Consider the following 8221-nt stretch of genomic DNA (forward strand, 5'->3'; position numbering starts at 1 on the left):
GCTGCAAACTATTTCCAGCTTCAGTGGTGGATATAGTAGTCACAAAAGGGTTAATAACTTCTCTGCAGTTGCTAGGTAATGCTGTCTTATCATGGGGACCACTTACTAGCTAGTGACAGCCTTTCTGATGATGTAATGCTTAAAAAGTCATTGTGGAGTGCATTAAATTGCATTTTTATTTTTCTTGTTTCCTTTAGAAAGCTAGGAAATGAAACATAAAATGATATTATGGCTGCATGGATAAATCAACCAAAAGCCAGAAAATACAGGAGATGAACATTAGTCCAAGGAGACATCTTCAGCTCTGAGTGAGCTCGTTGTTAATGTACTGTAGTACAGCTTCTGTTGAAAAGTATTGTTTCTTCACAGATTGTGGACCAAAGTAGATTGAAATGACAAATCCAAATGGTGGGTCACTTCAATACTAAACATGGAAATATCAAACAGACTTTATTACAGTTAAAAATTCTTTGAATGCTTTTTTTTTTTTCTTATTTCTATTTAATTCAGCAATTAGAGTCACTCTTATAAAACAACAAGCACTGTTGGGATTCAGATTGCTTTTGGATGCAGACCAAACTTCTCAAACCCACATGCAGACCAAGGTGCAGCCAGAATTCATGCAGTCAGATCAGTTCAGAGGTGCATTCTTCGGTATCAGATCTGAAGTAATTGCTGATTTGTTTCTAGGTAACAGGAAAACACATTAAAGTGAATACAAGTATTCGATAAACGTTTCATTCTCATTTCTATTCATGTCACTCAGCCAAGTGGTCCAACTCCATGTCCCTCCACTAGCTTGGGAAATACTGCAGGAAGGAGCTGAGTCTCTCTGGGGTTTTACATCCTTAAAATCCTCAGAGCTTGAGAGTCCTTGACCCTGGCTGTGCAGACCCCACCTGTGCTTGCTCTCAGCCTCCTGGGACCCCTTCCTCCATTCCCTGCCCTTCCCCTGCTCCTGTGGGCCAGGGCTGCTTTGCTGGTGTCTTTGACAAGGCAACACAGCCCCGGCCAGGGCTGCTTTAATATGAGCACAACACAGGCTCAGCAAGTAGTCCCAGACCAGCATTCCAATTCTTCCTCCACATGGCCTTTTCCTTTTCTCCATGTAAAATAAATTGAGAGTCTGGGGACTTGGGGCAATTACAGTGTCTGACTATATTTTCATGCAAGCAAGGGGATGCTATTCCTGAGGCAGGACCTTACTCTAGATTAGATAGCAGTCACATCATGGAGAAGCTGATATTTACATAGCTGTCATCAAACAATGGAGAGAGAAAGGTACAGTTAAACACACCGTGTTCCTTTTTTCAGCTCTTTACATGATCGTCTGTGAACCTTTTGGTGACTAGGAGAAGCTGCATGCTCACTCAAACCTATATAAATGTGCTGAACTCAGCCCAGATACTGCTGAGAGGGGCTGTCTTAGCCAGCAACAGTGGTAACCTAGCATCTTTGTATTTCCCATTTGTCAAATTAAAAGGTCCTATTTCAGGCTTTCCCTTATGTATACTCCTACAGTGGACACATGAAAGGAGACCAATTGCTCCCTGACTGAGATATGTGTGGGACTCAGTGTCAGGAGAGAACAAGAAATCTGCAGGCTTCAGCACCCAGCTTTTGTATGCTGCTGACAAAACTAGCAGGAATAAAATATGCATGCTGAAAAGAAAAGGGAAATAATTGTTTCCTTACATGAGCCTTTCTCTGGGATCTAGGACATGAAGTCTTAATAATGGTGGACACTTCACAGAAAACAATACACAGGGTGAGATCATTCTTGTAGTCAGGTTCAGTACAGGCATTATTTAACAGGACTGCAGAGTACAGAGACTGTTTGCAGGGTAAGACTCTCCTATGACAGATCATTCAAATGCTCGTGGCAAGTGCAGTTACTGCTGATATGACAAAGTGGTAGCAGGAAAACAACTGACTACAGACTGTGAACCACTTTAGATAGAAAGATTTTATTATGCTGGGTTTATGCTGGGTTTTAGCCCATATGTAGGTAGCTATAATAAGTAGGATGAAGTATAACCATAGCTGGGAATGGCATTACCAGTCACATTTTATTCCATTTGATTAGATAGGAGATTTCATCCTACTCACTCATTTGTCTCATCTCAGAAAATATAGTCCTCTAATACAAATACCTGATAAAAAGCACCATGCCAGCTGAAGGAGCAGAACTGTTTTGAAGTTGTCCTGTTTTGTGCTTGTGTTTCTCTGCACACAGAGCAGGTGGTTGGTAGATGCCTGTTGCAATGCTGAATGTATGCATGGATGGCTGACAGACGTGTTTGTGAGGTGAAGTCTGGTGTGCTGATTTGCTCATTTCTCCATTTCTGGATCCTTCATTAACAGTGGTGCCTTGCCTGATGCATTAGATGCATTTGAAAGCATTACAGAAACATTGAAGCCTTTAAGGGAAGAAGGTTTAGCTCCACAAATCAAGACCATCAGAGACAATCCCAGATGGTCATTCTCTCACTGTTTCCCACTTAAGTAATAAAATCACAACAGAGAGTGAAACGGGATGGTAAGTGAATTGCACTACATTACTACTGAAACTGAGCTACCATATTGGTACTCTTTGCAAATACTTTTCAGTTTAAGGATCAGTGCTCTCTGAAATCATCAGTTACACTGATGTACACTTACAGCCATGCTGTCTGAACTTCCTGCCTGTGATGCCAGCAATTCCTGCTGTCCTGCCTTCCAAAGAAACAACACAGCATGCCAGCAGTCCTCCCATCCTCTTCCAAGTATAAACCTTGGCAAAAAGTGTGGCCCAGAATTATTTACCTGGTCCGTAATGATCTAATTGCAGATACCTACAGCCACCTGAATCAACACCTGGGGTAGTGCTGGTAGTACTGCTCACAATGAGCAGTGTCTCCTCTTCAGTTTCCTTTGGCTTGGAAGAGGCAGAACATCATCCTCATTCACTGACTTTGTTGCAGCAGATGTGGACCTTGCTTTAGCTAACATGAGAAAAACACAGATCAAAACCAAATAGTGGAATAAACATGTATTTCCAGTCTCCATTTTTCTAAGTGTATCTGAGTCTAGATCACTGTCTGTCCAAAATGTTCCCCAACACTGTGGCTTCTGCATGGACCCACAAATCTTCCCCTTTCTTGAAATTATTTTCTTTGACTATGGCTTATTCTGCAAGTGACAAGATTTTAGTTAATATAAAAGGCCTCTCCAAAGTATTTTTTTGTCCCTACTTGCACCTTGCTAGGTTAATGAGTTCTATCAACATCTGGCTTCATGTCCAGCTACTGCCAGTTTCCAACCTGTGCTGTGACCAAAATACCCGTCCAGTTTTACTTCCCAGGCAGCCCTTGAAGGGCCCCCAGCACCCCTGTGGGGCATATGCCCTACACACACACAGATGTGAGTCAGAGACACCTGTGGTTCTGGGCAGAAAGGGGAGACTGAGGGCTCTGTGGGGAGCTCTGCCCCATCTTCCTTCACCTTACACTGTGGATACTGTGAGAGCTAGGGAAAAAGAGCAAGGTGAATTTTCCCAAGCTATTAAAAGGAAAACAGAAGGGAAATAATTAACAACAGAGATTAGCACCTGCTGTTTGATGAGCTATGTGATATTTTGGTAAAAGCATTTTTACAAGAGGCGCTACCTTCCTTGCACCAATGAAATTACTTCTATCCTCAGCTCTATGATCTAGTTGCTTCTTTAATAAAGGTCTTTTGCTTTTCTTCTGCCTCTGAAGGAAGTCATGTTGTTTTATTTTTTCACTGCATGCTAGCCCAACAGCAACATTACACCACACAGGCCTAATCCCAGTCTGAGAACATCTGTTTTGTCCTCCATCCAAACCCTCTCATGGTCGCTTTGTCCACAGGATTGGGCTCCTGACAAGTTATTTCCATTCTGTGCGTATGCTGGGTCACTCTCATCAAATGGCTGCAGAGGTTTGTTCATGCCTGTCCCCTCCTCAATACATCTACAATTTGGGAAGCAGATTTCATTTTGCTGATTTTTTTCTGACTATTTATTATGCTGGATTTCTAAGGCACTTACACTTGGCTTGGTGATTCCTCAAAAAGGGAATGGTGCCTATTGTAGTTCACCCTGTAAAATGTCTAATGAATAATTAAGTAGCATGTTGTCTGTAGTTCAGCTTTGACAGTTTGGTCAGTCGATTGCTGGTTTGCTGCTTCTGTCAAACAAAAACCTTGCCGTGAAACTTGTTTAAAATTCAGCATTTGCTAATTAGCATTGTTTCGATGAAATTCTAAGTGCCACTTCTTCAGGCAATCCAAGAGAGCAATGTAGAACTTCAGTGTCTCTATGGAGACCATCTATAATTTCAAAGACAGAAACAACAATTTAATGCCTTGTAATACTTTAAAAAAATCACCAGCAGCTCTTCCCAAAATGCCCCCAAAATACCAATAAAGAAAATATGGGACCCTGCTAATATACAAAGCCAATTTTTTGAAGATCACTGAATTGTCATAGAGATGATTCAGTGAAACTAGTTGAGAGTTAAGTTAAAGCACCAGGATTAGTCTCAGGGGTGTAAGTTAAATACTGAATAAATATTTAAAATGCAAAAGATCAAATTGTTAGGCACGTGTGCCAGCTGTAGGAAAGTAAAACCATTTTGTTAGATTTATGTATAGAAACACCAAGAAATGAATTCAACAGCCCTGCTAACCATCTGGCTCACAGGACCATAAGCCACAAATGATCTTGATTTCCAAGGCAGAAGTGAGGAGGGTAAGGTCACCCACACTGGGCATCTCGCCTCCAGCAACGCCTTGTGGCCAACACCTCAGAGAAAAGCAGCACTGGGAGAACACAGAGTCTCCTGTGAATAACCACTGACCACACAGGCAGGCTCCTCTGGATGAGCAATGCAAAATTTGTGTACAAAGCTGTGCCTCCTCCTGTACAGAATATTACAGCTGGTCAAAACCCAGGGCTGAAACTGGTGGTGCTGCCAGGGAGAGGAGAGGAGAGGAGAGGAGAGGAGAGGAGAGGAGAGGGAGAGGTAGAGGAGGAGGAGGAGAGGAGGGAGAGGAGAGGAGAGGAGAGGAGGAGGAGAGGAGAGGAGAGGAGAGGAGATGAGAGGAGATGGAGGAGAGGAGAGGAGAGGAGAGGAGAGGAGAGAGGGAGAGGAGAGGGAGGGAGAGGAGAGGAGAGGAGAGGAGAGAGAGGAGAGGAGAGGAAGAGGAGAGGAGAGGAGAGGAGAGGAGAGGAGAGGAGAGGAGAGGAGAGGGAGAGGAGAGGAGAGGAGAGGAGAGGAGAGGAGAGGAGAGGAGAGAGGAGAGGAGAGGAGAGGAGAGGAGAGGAGAGGAGAGGAGAGGAGAGGAGAGGAGAGGAGAGGAGAGGAGAGGAGAGGAGAGGAGAGGAGAGGAGAGGAGAGGAGAGGAGAGGAGAGGAGAGGAGAGGAGAGGAAAGGAGGCTGTCTGCAGCAGGGCAGGATAAATGCAGCTCCTCAGGCTTGCAAAGAGGGCACAGACTCCTTGGAAACTCTCAAATCACCAGCAGATGGGTATGATGTGGGGAAAATATGCAGAACAAAACTCATGTTCTCTAAAACTAAGGAGCAAAATAAAGGTGAAAGCAGGGCAGGAGAAAAGGTACCAGCAGCTGTGAAAGAGCCCTGCTCCAGTTCAGACCTGTGCTTTGCACTGGGCAGCTGCAGGGAGCTTCCTCATCTGATGGCATGTCAGGACAGCCGGAAGGGTGGGAAACTGGGAAAGGAGGAAGAGACAGGAGAGAGCCTGGGTGGGGAGCAAAGCCCTTCTCAAAATTGGTGGAGATACCAGATATGAGTAGGGATAAGCTCATCCCACAATCTATGGGAAAACACAGCACCTTGAAAGGCTCAGCTCTGTATCAGGCAGACTCTGGCAAGAATACTTTGTGCCCTGAATTTCACAGGTCAAAAGGGATATGATGAGTACAAATCTCACCATGCAACCTGTGAGAAGACATAGGAATAAAGGTGTGCTACTCTGTCTGAAAAGAGCCAGCAGAAGTTAAAGAAAACATCTAAAACTGAGGTCTTTATTGCTTAGAGGTCCATACCTTTTTCAAGGTTTCCTTGAGAATTCTCCTGGTGTGAAATATCCTAAAATAAATAATGCTCTCTTCTCCAATGGTGCATTATAATCAAAGTAGGAGTTTTTTAAAAAAGCAAGGGAAATGTGTGGTTCAATTTCTAGCTGAGCTGATCAGAGATGAGTTTTCTTCCATCCTTAGAGGTATTTTAATATACTAGGATTTCTTATTGTGCCTTGTTAGATCACGGGAAAGATTTACTATGCAAAATTGTAAAGGAACACATTTTATCATATTAATTGTCTTATTTCTGTTGCCCCTTTGGCAATAATGTTCATTAGTGTCTGTAAAATCAGACATTTAATGATATGTTTACTACATTTAATCAAAATCTAATATTTTTTCCTGGAGTACAGTATCTGTTTAGTCCTTTTTTTTTTTTCCTGCAATAGATTCAAGTTAACTACATAACTCAATATTAATAGTGAACAGGGATTTTGTTCTTTAATACAAATAATTCAATTTTTTCCTTATTATTCACTCACTGTTGCAGCTGATGCCAACTCAATGCACTTTATGTTTCACATGCAGCAGTGTTTTTCTAGAGGAAACAAATTATTTTTACACAACAGCTCTAGTTTTTAGGTAGCTTATGGGATTTCTTTTCTTGCAACATCTTCATTTGGTGCACTAAGGTATAGAAAGCTCTAGGATGAAAGGAATGTTTTGGTAAGGGCAGATTTCAAAAGTCCTACTGAGCATATAGAATCACAAAATCATAGACTGGCTTAGGTTTCAAGAGACCTAAAAATCATCTCTGCTGTGGGCAGGAAGACATTTCACTGGACCAGGTTGCTCAAGAGCCCCATCCAGCCTGGCTCACTCCACCTCTGTCTGTGTCACCTTGATGCTCAGCTCTCATATTTGTTTCTTCTTTCACCTTTTTCTTTATCTTTATGCTGTCCCAATGCACTTTCTTGCTATATATGACTACTTATCAGAGCCTCCAGCATTCATGCTGAAATACCTTCCTCCTGGAAGCTGCTGCCTCACCCTGAGATCCCACTCCCTGCTGGTGGTGGGAGCTGGTCCAGACAGGGCTGTGCACCCTGCAGCTGGCCAGTGTCTGCAGCAGCACACACAGGGGCAGTTTGCAGTCAAATGTCTGCTCCAGCAAAGGTTAAAACACTGCTCCATTCTGCAGACCACAGCTCTGAGTCTTGCATCCCAGCTGTGAGCTGAAGAAGGCAAATAGCTGGAAGCCCCACATCCACCAGCAGGCAGTGTATCAGGGCAGAGCTGGTCACACCAAGCCAAACAGCAGGAGAGTTGGATCAAGCCCACTTGATCCAGTGTTTTGCCCACTTACCTCCAAATACCACCCTTTTTAAATAAGCCAACATTTAGCCTGAGCTTGTATCTCATCAGCACAGTCATATTTCTGTTGAACTTTTTTTCTTTTCTGGTGGATCAGCATTACTTGACTAGGAAAAAATAAAATAAATGCCCCATTTAAAATGTTGCCTCCTTTCACCTGCTGCTCCAGTGAGAGAATGTTTCATGGCTCCACACAGCTGAAATCTGCTGGACTTTGTGCCACTAAGGCATCCTGCCTGAAGCCAAAGAGGCCCCACCTCTCTAATCAGATGTATAACCATTTTGAAAACAAAAAAAATTGGGCTCTCCTCTTATTCCACTTTCTTTCTGTTTGCATGCATAGATACATGACTTAACTAAAGAATCAGTGTGATACCTTCTGACCCACTTCAGATTTCTGCTTCAGACCTCTTTTTCAGTATCATGTGTCTTCCACTTCAGACTAGGTCAGCTATTATTGTGTTAAGAATATTAGGAGTGTTTTTAAAACTAGTAAATTAAAACCTATTATTTCTTTTGTGTCTCTTCTTCCTTTCCAGTGACATTGTTTGGGCAATGTGTCATAAAAAATCCCTCACTGGAGTGATGTATAGCACTAATCTATCATGTGAGCACTATCTTTTTGGTGATATATTAGAACAATGCATCATTAAAACATCATAGATGTAGACATATATTACTCAGCTACTGACTGGCTAGCAGAAATATATATATATGGGAATTAGAAGAGTTTAACATATTAAATCAAAAGTGCATAGATTTGAATCTAAAATAATAATATCCAAATTCTGTTAAGAATGA

Source organism: Erithacus rubecula, assembly GCF_903797595.1.
Source record: "Erithacus rubecula genome assembly, chromosome: 6".
Classification (NCBI taxonomy): Eukaryota; Metazoa; Chordata; class Aves; order Passeriformes; family Muscicapidae; genus Erithacus; species Erithacus rubecula.